The following is a 15,535-nucleotide window of genomic DNA, read 5'->3' as shown; positions in this document are numbered from 1 at the left end:
GCAGAGAAAATAAGAGGGAGAATAGAGGAGGGGGAGATTGGAAAGAAAGCTTGGAGTCAAATTATTGGGCCTATGAGGACATATTGGAGATTTTCTGCCTTTATCCTGAGAGAAGTATGTCATCAAAGGATTCCAAATAAGCAAGTAATGGGACTAGATTTTCATTTATAAATTTTTATTCAAATAAGTTAGAAAAACAATTATTTTTAAATGGCAGAGGAGTCTTATCTTTAATTTTCCTTAAATTCTCTAATAAGAAGGAAACAGACATTCTTAAAGTAGTTTAAAATAACAAAGAGCTAATGGCTGGGGGAAAAGGCCTTACCTCCTATTATCTGTGTCTAAATACAGCCCCATCCAGGGATAATTTTGTCTGAATCTATTAAAAATGATGCAGACTTCAGAGATATTAACAAGATTTAGGGGTTTCATTTTCTGTTAAGATCTTGCTTAAGTGCTAGATGGGCAAAATGTACTTAACCCTTTGCTGAATTTGTGTAGTCAGCTGTCATGGTCAGGTTCATGTGTCAACTTGGCCAACTTGTGGTACCCGTTTATCTGGTTGGGCAAGTGCTGGCCTGTCTGTTGCAATGAGGACATTTCATAGAATTATATCATGATCATGTCAGCTGCATCCACAGCTGATTCCATTTGTAATCAGCCAAAGGGGAGTGTCTTCTGCAATGAGTGATGCTTAATCTAAACACAGGAAGCCTTTTAAGGAGGATTCAGAAGAGACAGGCTCTATTCCTGCTTTGGCTGGCAAGCCCGCCCTGTGGAGTTCATCTAGACCCTCCATCAGAATCGTCACCTTCACAGTTTGCCCTGCAAATTTTGGACTCTGCATTCCCGCGGTCACGTGAGACACTTTTATAAATTTTATATTTGCGAGTGTTCCCTGTTGATTCTGTTTCTCTAGCGAACCCTAACTAATACAACAGCTGTGGTCAATTCATTAAATGTTTTGATTGATCCATTCTTCCTTCGTTTTTACAACAAATATATTATGAGTGTCTAGTATGTATCATGACTAAGTTATGAGGACTAGAGGTGAATATAAAAATGGTCTCCACACCCCATATGTAAAAGTGGTGCTCAAACAAGTGTTTAATGATGGATGAATGATAAATTGGGTGTTCCCAATCAGGAATGGATACATAAGCAACACAGCCTGGTCCCTGTTATAAGAAGTATAAGAAAATTAATTTTCTGGGAAAAACTAACCCTAGTTGAGTATAAAGATAATAGGAAGAGGGCAGGGAAGACTTCATTGAGCAGATGACATTTGATCTGGGCTTTGAAGTATGAATAAGAGTCCCTAAATCAAGAGAATAGTGTGAGCAATGGCCAACATGCAGAATTCCCCAATATTAGTCATTTTGCCATTTAGACTCATACGTACCTCATTCCATTTTTTTGTCATGACCTTTACTATATACTTATTTAATTAATGTATTTTAAATACAGATTAATTAGTCTATTTTAAAAAGAAATTAGCCTCATGCTCAGTAGCAGGAGTTATGAAAGCGTGGGCTCACTATGCTAATTTTAATTTTTCCTGATGTACAATTAAAGAAACAGATAAATATGCTATAAATTGCTACCCAACATTCATTTTCCTACTCCCTCTTTTCTAATAGAACCGGTGTGTTGGAATATCCAACCGTCTATTATGCAGTTTAGTGCTTCAAGGAAAGCTGATCCCATTCCCAGTTCTAGAAGGTTGAATCTAATCGGTTTAAGATAGTTATCAAAATCCTGCTCTCCTCTCCTGTGGTTGGTTTAGGGACCAGCTTATGACCCAGTTCTGGCCAGTAAGAAGCACGGAGAGATCTGCCTGGAGATTCCTGGGACAGGTTTCTTTACTTGGTGTTGATGAATCACAGAATCATTCTCCTCACTGGCTGAGAGTTGCTCTACTTCTGGATTTCTTACTGAATGAAAGAATTGGGGAAAGGCCAGATTGTAAATATTTTAGGTTTTGCAGGCCAAGAGGCAAATATTATGAATATATTATGCAAGTACTTACCTATTAAAAGAGAAAATAAATGTCTACCTATTTTTTTCACTGAAATTTAAAATATAATAATAATAATGAAGACTTTTTTTTTGCAGTACAAGTCTACTAAGAAAGAATGGACCCCCCCTTTTTTTTTAAGTGCACCCTATAAGCAAATCAACTGAAAATATTCATTTGTAAAAGCCATTCTTGATTCGCAGATGATACAAACATAGGCAGTGGACCATATTTGGCCTGTGAGCTATAGTTTGCTAACCTCTGTTTTAAGGAATTTTATTTAAAAATTTTTATTGGTTAAAAATTATTTCACAGATAATCTCTGTTACTTATAGTCAAAAGTATGCTGATACATACTAAACGTTAAAAATAAAAAATTATTTACAAACCTCCTCAAACCATCTTCTCTGAGAGGGATGCTTAGCAATTTGGGGAAATAATAGTTTATATTCATTAAGAACTTATGTCACAGGTATTGGGTTCTAGATATTTAAAATCTGTGGACTAATTTAACCCTCACAAAAATTGATCTGATAGGTGTTATTATGATTGCCATGTTGTGGATGAGGAAATTGTATCATGGAACATTTAATGGTTCTCTGGTAAAGTGCTGGTGGTTTGTCTCTGCCCCTGTGTTGCTCAGCATGGTCTTTTGTCCCTATTTATGTGCAAATGAACCATATACATAAACCAGTTTTTGATTCGTACTTCCTAAATGAACTAGTATATTACACAGAAGTCAGATATAGAAACAGGTGATGCTGTTTTTTAAAAAAATTATCATTACAATTCTTTATGGTTAAAGAGCATCTGGAGCAATTTAAGAAGTTAGGAGGGAAATAAGATGTTTTACAACTTAATATGCCCCAGAATTGCCATACAAGTGGGAAATGTGTTAGTTGAATAATGGCTCCATACTTTCCTTTTTTGGATGTTTTAACCCAGATCTTTAGAACATCACTGTGGAGAGGTTGGCTTTTTATTTATTTAGTTTTGAAAAATTTTCTTCAATTTCTAGCATTCCAGGGAATAATATAGCATTCCAAATAATAATTTCACCTTAAAGGAGAGATCATATCCTTCCCTAGGAGAGAACAAAGAATAAAAACATGAAACATTAAAAAGCAACAACAACAAAAAGACTGTAAATAAACCCCTATAATTGTGCATCACAGAAGAAAAGTTAACTCCAAATGGTTCAGTAATCTCATCACCAGCCTCACAAATAATCAGTCTCTCCCTTAAAATTATTAGCAATGTACATTGAAAAACAAAGTATAAACAGGAGCAACAATTACTCATCTAAGTACAAACTCAAATGAAATGACCCACCTGAAGTTTTGCTATTGAACCCTAATGCAGGGAATTTGAATTTACAATCTGTCCCTTCCTCTAAAAAGGTCAACTAAGGGAGAAAAACAACAAAATTCTGAAAGTTGTTTTTCTCAATAGACAATGCATTTTGCCTTACCTCCCCTAATGGTGGTCCCATCTGAAATGAACCCAGGATTCAAAGATTAACCAAAGTTAAAGACAATAATTAGTGAACAATTTTGTCATCAAAGCTGCATGCTGCCATTAACATATCTATAGTTCTCCAATTACATTGTAAATAAAAAAAATACAAAATGTGTAATAATGAGGATGCAAAGGCTGCTTCAGAAATTCAGATCTCAGCTTCTGCCTTCCTCTCCCATCCTTCTGCTAATTTATTTTATTTTCTCAAGCAATGTGGCCACAAATACATCATTGTAATAACTACCCTTTTTACCTCAGACAATGATTTTTCTTAGTTGAGCCAAGAAATAGTATAGCATATAACATATAGGGTTTACTGTTATTTTTCCACACTTGCCCTTTCTTCCCTAGAATTTATTTTGAAAGACTCCCTGCCCCCCCCCCAATTATCATAGATAAGGAAGAAAGGACTCTAAGAACATTATGCAAAACAAATAAAATGGTTTCTATAATATTGCATGCTACTACTGATACCTTATTTCCATCTTTTCTGCCCAGAAGCCAGCAGACTTGCTTTCCCTGTGCAGAGACCATTCAGCAGTACACAGTGCCTGCTCCCAACCCCTGAGACAGGCCACTGTGGGCATCTAGTTTTTTGGCAGATTCTGGGGGAGTCCCCCCCTGGGATAAGGGGAAGGTGCAGAGTGGAGTCAGTCTGGCAGCTGGCTGGTGAAAGAAATTCATTTGGTCCCAGTACCACTTCACTTTCCTCATGGAGGCATGGAGACCTCAGCTATGCATGGACAGAGAGGCAGGGATGAGGAAGTGTGCCAAGCTGCAAGCTGTGAGCCACCAGGTATATATCTGGGTTGACTGTAGGCAAGGGCAACCGAAATGCCTAATACCACAGACCAAGGTCATTCTAAGCAGAAACTTTGGGGTCACCAGACCCATTGGGCCCACAAGTGGAGTCTGCCCAAGTGCACACTGCCTATGCCCCAACTCTAGGGTTGGTAGATTTCAGCATGCACCCAGATGCACTGGCTGCAATTGTACTGGGTCCCCATCCATATCAGCTGGCTGCCTCAGTTAGGAAGAGGTAGGCCTTAGGGGAAGAGGTGGCCAGAGAGCACTGTCTGCTGGGAACAGGTGGAAAGTGCAGTCAGGCAAATTGGCTATCTGCCTCACTTTTAACACACCTTCACATAGAGTTGCATCCCCTGAATAAGGTCTGGGTTGTGGTTTGGCAGAGAATTACTGACAAACCCAGTACAAAATGAGACCTTCAATGCAAACCCAAGCAAATGCAGAACCTTAGACAAGTGAAGGATATCAACTTTCAAAAAAATTTTATCAAGATAATTGGATGCCTCAAAGGCAACAGAAAATAACAGAGCACATGAAAATGGGGGCAGATATGGCCCAGCCAAATGACCAAATTAAAACGCTGGAGGAGACACAGAATTTGGGAGAACTAATCAAAGATGTTCATACAACTCTCCTAAATAAATTCAGTAGGTAGCCTAATGATACTCTTCTAGTGTCAAGAAGACATTAAAAGAATAGGAAGAAGAATTTGAAAGAGCAAATAGAAAAAATAGCAAATCTCACAGAGATGAAAGATACTGTAGACTAAATTAAAAATATACTAGAGACACACAAAAACATATTTGAAGAGGCAGAAGAAAGACTAAGTGAACTAGAGGACAAGGCAATTGAATTCAAGCACACAAAAGAACAAATGGCAAGAAAGATGGAAAAAGTGAAATCGGGTCTTAGGGAAATGATGGACAACATGAAGAGCACAAATATAATAATCATCAGTGTCCCAGAAGGAGAAGAGAAGAGTAAAGGGCTAGGAAGATTAGTCGAAGAGATAATGAGGAAAAACTTCCCAACCTTTATAAAAGATAAATATGCAAATCGAAGAAGCCCAACAAACCCCAAATAGAATAAATCCAGATAGGCCTACTGATCAGACTACCATATGTTGAAGATCAGACTGTTAAATGTTGAAAAGAAGAATAAAGTCCTGAAAGCAGCAAGAGAAAAGCACTTTACCACATACAAAGGAAATCACATAAGATTGAGTTTGGATTACTCAACAGACACCATAAAGGTGAGAAGGCAGTGATCTATATATATGATCCTGAAAGAAAAGACTTCCAGCCAAGAATTCTTTACCCAGCTATGTTGGCCTTCAAAAGTCAGGGATAGATGAAAAATTCCACAGACAAACAAAGGCTGAGAGTATTTGTCAACAGGAGACCTGCCCTACAAGAAATACTAAAGGGAGTTCTGTCCTCTGGAAAGAAAAGTCAGGAGAGGGAGATCTGCAGAGGGCACAGAATTGAAGAGGATCAGCAAGGGTAACTTAAAGGACAAAAGAGAGAAGGGGAAAATAATATAGAGACAAATAAAAACCAAAGGATAAGATGGTAGATTCAAGAGCTACCTTTACAATAATAACTTTGAATGTTAATAGACTAAACTCACCAAGTAAAAGGTACAGATTGGTAGAAGGGATTAAAAGATGATCCATCTATATGCTGTTTACAAGAGACTCATCTTAGGCCCAAGGACACAAATATATTGAGAGTGAAAGGATGGAAAAAGATGTTCCATGCAAGTTGTAACCAAAAAGAAAGCAGGAGTAGCTATACTAATATCAGATAAAATAGACTTTAAATTTAAAGATATCATAAGAGACAAGGAAGAACACTACGTAATGAAAGGGACAATTCACCAAGAGGAAATAACAATCATAAATGTCTATGCTCCCAGTTAAGGATTTCCAAAGTACATGTGGCAGACATTGGTAAAAGTGAAGGGAGCTATATACGTTTCAACAGTAATAGTGGGGGACTCCAATATTCCACTCTCCTTTATAGAAAGAACAACCAGACAGAGAATCAACAAGGGAAGAGAGAACTTAAGCAATGTGAAAAATGAATTGGACCCAACAGACTTACTTAAATCGGCATACCCTAAAACAACTGGATACCTTCTTCTCTAGTGCTCATGGAACATTCTCCAGGATAGATCGTATACTGGGACACAAAACAGGTGTTTATAAATTTAAAAAGATTGAAATTATTCAAAGCACTCTCTCTGACCACAATGGAGTGAAGGAAATCGATAATCATCAAAGAATCAGATCTTTCTCACAATATATGGAGATTAGACAACATACTCTTAAATAATAAATAAAGCAATTAAATAAAATAATCATAAATAACAGATCAAAGCAGAAATAAATGAATTGGAGAACAAAAAAACAATAGAAAGAATCTATAAAACTAAAAGTTGGTTCTTTGAGAAAGTCAATAAAATTGATGGAACCCCAGCTATATGGATGGAAGAAAAGAAAGAATGAAAATAAACAAAATCAGAAGTGGGAGGGGTTCATGACCATAGACACTGAAGAAATTAAAAAAAAATTGTAAGAGGATACTGTGATCAACAGTGCACTAAACAGCCTAGACAACTTAGATGGAACAGGCAAATTCCTAGAAACACACGAAAAACCTCCATTGACTCAAGAGGAAATAGAAGATCTCATCAAACCAATCACAAGTAAAGAGATTAAATCAGTCATGAAAAATCTTCCTACAAAGAAAAGCCCAGGACCAGGTGGCTACACAAGGAAATTTTATCAAATATTCCAAAAGGAAATAACACTGATCCTGCTTAAACTTTTCCAAAAAATTGAGGGAAAAGGAATGATACCAAACTCATTTTATGAAGCTAACATCACTCTAATACCAAAATTGGATGAAGATGCTAATAGAAAGGAAAACTACAGACCAATCTCCCTAGTGAATACAGATGCAAAAATTCTCAACAAAATACTAGCAAGTTGAATCCAATGACACATTAAAAGAATCATGACCATGTGGGGTTTATATCAGGAATGCAAATGTGGTTCAAAACTAAAAAATCAATGTAATAAAAGGGAAAAATCACATGATCATCTCGAGTGACACTGATAAAGCATTTGACAAAATTCAGCATCTTTTTCTGATAAAAACACTTCAAAAGGTAAGAATTGATAGAAAATTTCTCAATATAACAAGGGGTATATATGAAAAGCCCATTGGAGCGTCATACTTATGGGGAGAGATTGAAAACATTCCCCTTAAAATTGAGAAAAAGACAAGGATGCCCATTGTCACTACTAACATTCAACATTGTACTAGGCATTCTAGCTAGTAATCAAACAGGGAAAAGAAATAAAAGGCATTTAAATCAGAAAGGAAGAAATAAAACTTTCATTATTTGTAGATGACATGATCTGATACTTGAAAATCCTGCAAAATCTACAACAAAACTACTTGAGTTAGTAAACAAATTCAGCAAAGTGGTGGGATATAAAATTAAAGTATTACAAAAACAGTAATATTTCTATACACGAGTAATGGCCTGAGGAGAAAATTAAGGAAAAATTTCCATTCAGAATAGCAATCAAAAGAATCATGTATCTAGGAATGGGCTTAACCTATATACAGAAAATTGCAAAACACTGCTAAAAGAAATCAAATTCTAAATAGGTGGAAAGATATTTTGTGCTCAAGGATGGGAAGGCTAAATGTAGTTAAGATGTCAATTTTACCCGAATTGATAGAGATTCTGTGCAATACCAATAAAAATCCAAGCAACCCACTTTGAAGACTTGGAAAAGCTGGTTATCAAATTTATTTGGAAGAGAAAGAGATCTTGAATAGCTAAAAATATCCTTACAAAAAAAAAAAGAGCAAAGTAGGAGGACAACACTTCCTGACTTTAAAACATATTGTAAAGCCACATTTGTCTAAACAGCATGGTGTAGGCACAAAGTTAGAAGTATTGACCAGTGGAATAAAAGAGTACAGAAATAGATCACCACATCTATAGTCCACTGATTTTCAACAAGGCCTCCAAATCCATCGAACTGGGACAGAAAAGTGTTTACAATAAATGGGCATAGAAGAACTGGAACTCAACAGCCAACAGAATGAAGGAGGACCCCTACCTTGTACCCTATAGAAAAATTAACTCAAAGTAGATCAACGACCAAAACAGAAGGGCCAGTACCATAAAACTCCTGAAGAAAATGTAGGGAAACAGATTCAAGACCTAGTCATAGGAGGTTGTTCCCTAATCTTTACATACAAAGCACAAGCAATGAAAGAAAAAATAGATAAATGGAAACTCCTCAAAATAAAATGCTTCTATGCCTCAATGGACTTTGTCAAAAATGTGAAGAGGCTGCCAACTCAATGGGAGAAAATATTTGGAAACCACATATCAGATTATGGCTTGATAATCTTGTATATATAAAGCAATTATTCAGCTCAACAATAAAAGAACAAACAGTCGAATTATAAAATGGGCAAAAGACATTCTTCTGAAAAGCAAATACAGATGGGTAAAAAGCACATGAAATGATACTCATCTTCATTAGCTATAAAGGTGATTCAAATTAATATGACTGTGATATCACCTCACACCTGTAAGAATGTCTCCTGAATTACAGATGTTGGCGAGGAATTGGAGAAATTATAGACACTTATTCACTGCTGGTGTGAATGTATAATAGTACAGCCACTTGCTTCTGTAGAAAACTAAATATCTAGTTGCACTACAACCTGGCAATACAGCTACTTGGTATATACCCAGTGACATGAAAAGACATTTGCACATCAGTGTTCATCGCAGCATTACTCACAATTACCAAAAGATGGAAACAATCCAAATGCCCATCTACAGATGTGTGAATAAACAAAATGAGATATATACATATGATGGAATATTATGCAACAGTAAGATGAAATGAGATCTTGAAGCATATGACATGGATGAAACTTGAGGACACAATGCTGAGTGAAATAAGCCAGACCCAAAAAGATACTGTTTAATTTCACTATTGAGACCCTGGTATATGTAAACCCAGAGGCTCATAATGTAGAATATCGAGCACCTAGAGAAATGTACAAGCTAGAGATGGCTGAACAGTTACTTAATGGGGTTGAACTTAAATGCAAGGGAATGGATAGAAGTGATGGTAGTTCATTAGAGGGGTTATAAGTAATATTGCCATATTGAAGGTGAATATGGTTGAAAGGAATTGTATAGAGCCATGTATCTCACTGATTAACCCCACAAATATAAATAAGTTCTTCCATGAACTACTTCAGAGGTATGAATCTTGTACAAAGAGTCAATAATAGAGGGTTATCGGCTCTCTGGAGCAATGAAAATTATCTAAGATTGAGAATGTTGATTATTGACCAGCTAAGTGAGGGTACTGTAAGACATGGGCTGTTTATTTTGGACATTATCCATGTTGACTAATGGATTGAGGTGGAGGAAGGATACATTGACTGAGCTGCAGAAAGGCAAACTGTGGTGTATATGTATAATGGAATATTGTGTGTTACAGAAAGAAATGAAGTTGTGAGGCATGCAATGAAGTATGTCAATCTTGGGGATGTTATGTTATGCAAAATATGCCAGAGAGAAATGAACAAATATTATATGATTGCTTTTAGAATATACTTATAAGAAAATTATGGCCTGGATTTTAAGCTCATATAGCAGTCCCATGTAGTCTGGACTTGTGTTATTTCTAGATTCTGAGATGCTGTGGTATATGTGTATAATCTGGAATTTCCCTGGAACTTTGTCTACTTGTGTGATACTTAACACTCAGAGTTGGAGTACTGCAGCTCTAAAAGTCAGCATTGGTGCGGTCAACAGCTATGAAAGAAATTGAAAAAGAGATCAGGCTTCAATTAAAGAGAAGAATGGAGTCAATCTGATTGGTTCGAAGGTAAATCAAAATACTGGGCAAAGGAAGGTATTTTCTGTATTTTAGAGCTTTACCTACAATATGAGACCAAAAGAAGAGAGGTTTATTTAGTCCTAAACCTAAATTTTCTGTAGCATATAAATTGAACTCAACCTGCCCAGGTAGCTTATTTAAACAACCCAACGCATGGGTTAATGTCATACCCGGATACATCCTGGAGTATGTTGGATAGATAATAAAAAAGTATTGGCAAAGTCCCTCGAGAGACTGGAGAAAAAATATGGAACTATTAAAACTTTCCCATATGGGAAACTCCTGATATTGTCTCAAACATTAGGGATTCCAAAGTTAATAGGCCATACTACTGATCTGGAGGCTTGCTCTTATGAAAGTTATTTCTGTATGGAGAAGCTAAGCCTATCTATAATTATGCCTAAGAATTACCTCTTTTGTTGCTCAGATGTGGCCTCTCTCTCTAACTCTACAAGGGAAATCATTACCCTCCCCCCTCTACATGGTGCATGACATCCAGGTGTGAATGTCTCCCTGGCAACATGGGACATGACTCCCAGGGATGAGCCTGGCCCTGGCACCATGGGATTGACAACGCCCTCCTGGCCAAAAAGATGAAAAGAAATATAACAAAATAAGGTATTAGTGGCTAGGAGAGTTCAAAATAGGCTATTTGAAGACTATTTGGAGTCTGCTCTTGTGTAGGCTTCAGCTAGATATTGCTAACTGCCATGGCTTGCCAAACCTCAATCTACCTCATTCCTGTTAACCCAAAAGAATACCTAGTGCTCTATCTGAGAATCTACAAAAGTTTCATGCACTAAGTTTTCTTTCTAGAAACCTGTAACGTCTGAATGATTCCTAGGCCAGAATAGGCCCTGAAATCCAGAGGGGCCAGCATCTCCAAGAACATCTGCTAGTTCCATTCCCCTATCCTATATTGTTGACACCACTTTTCAATATGAAAAATCTAGAATCTGCATAGTGCAAATATCCTTAAAGATTGGGGGAAGGACAAAGGAGAAGGAGGAGGGTATAACAGAGAAAATAGGATTTAACCAATGAGCATGACTGCTGAATCATTATATTGATATTTCTTTTAGTCTCCAGTATCTTGGAGCAGGTGGAAGGAAAAACCAGAAATTGTGGAACTTCAACTCATACCAAACTTTGGAATCTGTTCTATAACTACTTGTTAAAATATACTTTGAAAGTTATTGATTTTTTGTATTTGTAGTGTATTTCACAATAAAAACATTTTAAAAGAATGTCAGAGGTAATGCCTGCAGATAATTAAAACAAAACTAAAGAAAACCCCAAACTTCTTTTTTGAAAGGGCATCTGAGGTTAAAAAAATGAGAAGCTGAAGGCACAGTGGCCTCAGCTTGCGCCAGGTTTCTCAAGCATCTGTAAGGAGGCACAGAATTAACTGCTGTGTAAGCCCAGACTTGCCAATGTTAATTCGTCCCACGTAGTTCCAGCCTATGTGCTGGCAGAAGTGTAGTTCCTCGTATTTGTATGTTAAAGTTCACATGGAGCATGGTTAGGTCATGACCTGAAGATCAGTGTACATTGGAGAACAGATGGCCTCTGCTTTGCGAAAACTCAAAGTATGTAAATTCTAACTTGAATAAAGTTTACAAATTTGGAAGTTAGACATTTATGTTATAAAAGTGTTGTTCACTTTTGGGGTATATAAACTGAAGTATTATTTTAGGTAGGCAAATCCTTAACACCTTTTTGAAAGAGGATTTGATATTAAAATCACTTGAACAATATTGCCTGTCCTTTTAAATGTATCATAGGAGTAGGAGTGGTATTTAGCCAGAAGTATTTTTTCTTTGACAAAAATGGAAGGTAAATTTTGATGCATTTGTGTCTTCTTCCCATCTAATTTTCATTTCTTACTTGAAGTATCTTAAAACAACTGGGAGAGTTATAACCATAAATTAGTCCAAACCAGTTGTTATAGTTTGATTTTGTGACCGCTTTCTAAAACTGAGCAGAGTCTACTCAATAAGAGTCCTGAAACTTTTATTTGTTCTTTCCATCCATCACCCCTTTCATCCGTACATACTTGATCAGAACTACTCTAAGCACACTGAATATATAAAATCTCTTTGAGTGTCTATTCAGTAGATTAAGCTCCAGAAAAGAAACCTACCTATTAAGAAATCCGTTTTAGCCGAGGGTCTCCAAAAGAATCCAGGGACATCAATAGTTCCAGAACTGCAAAAATATTTCCTAGTTTTGTGAATTCAAAAGACCTCTGAAGTCCAATATGGACCCTGAATACGGTGATAAGAAATAACATTTTCAATAGAAGTGCATAACAAAGTTGGACATGAAGTGATGTATTTCTTTTTGAAATCATGAAAGTGCACCATGTTGGTCTGAAAATGCGTATGTGAAATTTGAGCAATCCCTGAAGACATATATATATATTTATTTGTATGATAGTTTGTTCTCACATATATATATATGTGTGTGTGTATATATATATGTATTTATATAATAGTTTGTTCTCAATTGAAATTCACCTCTTACAAACTTAGTGCTGCCAGTTCCTAACTTCACACTCTCCCTCTCTCCTGTTTTCCTCAGTTTCCTTCCTATTATGATCCCTTTTGGTTGTGCCTTTTGATTTATGTCATTTGTATGATTGCACTGCTTTGCTTTATGGCAGTTTATGTCTGCCTGCTCTTGTCATAAATGACTACCATAAAGTGAGGTAAAATATCATAAAACATTAGTGAGTTCCTGACAGTCAAGATTCTTCAGAATAGGCCCTGAAAGGTACCAACCATAGAAATACAGATTTGGCCATTTGAAAGGTGCAGCATTTATAAAAATAATGGAAAAAAAATAATAATAGCAGCAGCAGCTGTTACTAATGTTTACTGAACTCTTTGTCTGCCAGTCACTGAGCTAAGCTCATTTCATGTATTATCTCATTTGCCCATCATTACCTCCCTAAATAAGCAGAAACTACAGTCAATAGTAATCATTTGCAGATTCCGTATTAGCAATATTGTCCTAGTTATTCATAGATATGTGCAGAAGGGCAAAAAATTTGAGGTGCAGGAAATGAAAGTTCCTAGCTGAGGTTGAACAAAGCTAAACTATGCCTTCTTGTTTCCGCTCTCATGCTGTACAGTGTTTAAATCTTGCTCTAATATGTTCTGAAGGCAGTTCTAGATGGGGTTGTATGGGGCAGTCTCTAAAATGTTGGTGAAACACAGAACTTCCTAAGGAATCATTGTTTGTAAATTTAAGGATGAAGCAGAAGCTGTAAGCCATCTTTAAACCAAAGACACATAAAATAAGATTGTATATCTATCCATTAAAGAAATATTTGACCAAAGGCTCATAGAAAATTTAACCTGTATTTCCCCTAGGAGCAATGGTTCGATATTGGCTAATTTAGTGTTCTGGGAGACTTGCTAGAACCTAACTACCTCAAATAGTGAGAGATTACTGTATTACTACCCCTGTTGTACAGATGAGGAAGTTGAAGCGCATTACCTTTCCCAAGGGGCCTGCAGGTAGTCAGTGGTGAACTTTGATACCGTACCCCCTCTTGTTCTGGAGCCCATATGTGCTCAAGTCCTGTGTGTATCCAGGCGTTGAGTTGATTGAAATGTGGAGGTTAGCATTTGGCCGAGAGTTTCCATGACCTATACCCCCTTTGTTGCTTGTAGACCTCTCCGTCTTCTCCCAGCTCACAAGCCCCACAACAGCTTCCAACCTCCCCTCACACTCCGTAGTTCCAGATGTTTGCATGTGCCAGTTTCCTTTCTAGTTCAAATAGCTCTCTCCTAAACTATCCTTCGAAGTCTCTAAGGAGTATGAGAATTACTTTTGATTCTTCCTCTTCTCAACCAGGAGTCCTTGCTTTGCTGCTTCCAAAATGCAACTCACAGACCCATCTGCATTTCTTCATTTCATTATGCAGAAGTTGGGTACTACACACGAGCCCCTCCGTCTCTCTCCTGGTGCTGCAGGAACCTCCTGACCTGTCTCTGCAAATATTCACAACTCCTTATATTCTATGCTCTGTGTGGTAGCAGAGGTGGTCATAAAACATAAAATGAAAACAATTGTGGAGCTGAGTCCCCCTTATCACCATCATTGGCATCCCTTTGTGCTTAGACCTGACTCCTGCCTTGCTCATGGACCTAGTCTCTTACCATTATCCCCCTCACTGGGTGTGATCCTGCTTTGCTGGCCTCCCCCTCCCTCCCCATCCCCTCACCAGTGGGGAATTCTTTTCTAACATGAAACCTGCATACAAGCTTTTCTTTCTGATAGAATTCCCAGCCCCTAACTCTTTACTTACCCTCATCTTTATACAGTAAATCTGTTTTTCACCATGACCGCCACCCTTTATTTCTCTACCGTTGCAATAATTTTCCCTCATAGCTCTTATCATATTGTTTGATGTTTTGTTTACTCCTTCATGATCAGTTTCCCCATCTAGATTGGAAGCTCCATGAGGACAAGTAACATGTGTGACTTTCAGACTCACAACTGTATTCCCAGTTGTTTGGTACAGGGCCTGGAAAAAGGAAGGGCATAACAGGTATTTGTTGAGGTATGCAGGCTTGCAAGTATGTCTTGGTTCATAGGCTAACTTGTGAGGGCTGGAAAGATAGATGCATATCTTCTGTTTCTGTTAAATATGTTATGGCACAAACATCCATGTTGCTAGGCATGATGTGGATGCTAATTTAATATATAGCAATTCACCTAATTATCACAACTCCTAGAAAAACTTGGTTCTCATAAGATTAGGACAGTGTTTTGTACTGGATAATTGGGGGGAGGTGTTAAAAAAAAGGGGATGGCTCATAAGATAAATTAAGAAAACATTTTCTATGATCCATTCAATTCATTAAAAGAATTATTTGAGCATTTTAATTTAAAAAATAGAAAGAGGAAGGAAAAAGGGGAACCAAGAGGAAAAATGAAATCAGTTTATTTTTCCTTTCTTTTTTTTACCTCCTTATCTACTGTCTTTTCCAAAATTCCTTCTCGGTTTCCACTGTCATACCATAGTGAAGTGTAAATTATTGTTTCCAATATAAATGGCCATTTTCAGTGAATTTTAACAAGGAACAAATTTCATTTGAGACTGAAATTTGGCATCCCTTTTCCTGCTCATGCTGGCAACTATTTTTTTTGTGTGTTTGTAAAATGTGATGAGACATAAACCCTGTTGGTTTTAGTTCTAAACGGTACTACACTAAGCTGAAAAT

The 15,535-nt window shown here is 37.0% G+C and overlaps 1 long non-coding RNA gene across 6 annotated transcripts in view; it reads left to right on the top strand.

Moving 5' to 3' along the window:
* Window positions 1-15,535, top strand: part of LOC143644593 (uncharacterized) — a 369,167-nt gene that overhangs the window by 55,934 nt on the left and 297,698 nt on the right. For 4 of the 6 annotated variants that reach the window (XR_013156774.1, XR_013156777.1, XR_013156773.1 and 1 more), the window contains exons 3-4: window positions 710-859; window positions 4,034-4,331. The exons of the other annotated variants lie outside the window; for them this stretch is intronic. This is a non-coding gene — a long non-coding RNA (uncharacterized LOC143644593). The remainder of the gene's footprint in view (window positions 1-709; window positions 860-4,033; window positions 4,332-15,535) is intronic. 6 annotated transcript variants of the gene reach the window in all.

The sequence above is a fragment of the Tamandua tetradactyla genome, chromosome 1, assembly GCF_023851605.1.
Source record: "Tamandua tetradactyla isolate mTamTet1 chromosome 1, mTamTet1.pri, whole genome shotgun sequence".
In the NCBI taxonomy this organism is placed as follows: Eukaryota; Metazoa; Chordata; class Mammalia; order Pilosa; family Myrmecophagidae; genus Tamandua; species Tamandua tetradactyla.
This window is presented reverse-complemented; position numbering and strand designations above follow the sequence as displayed.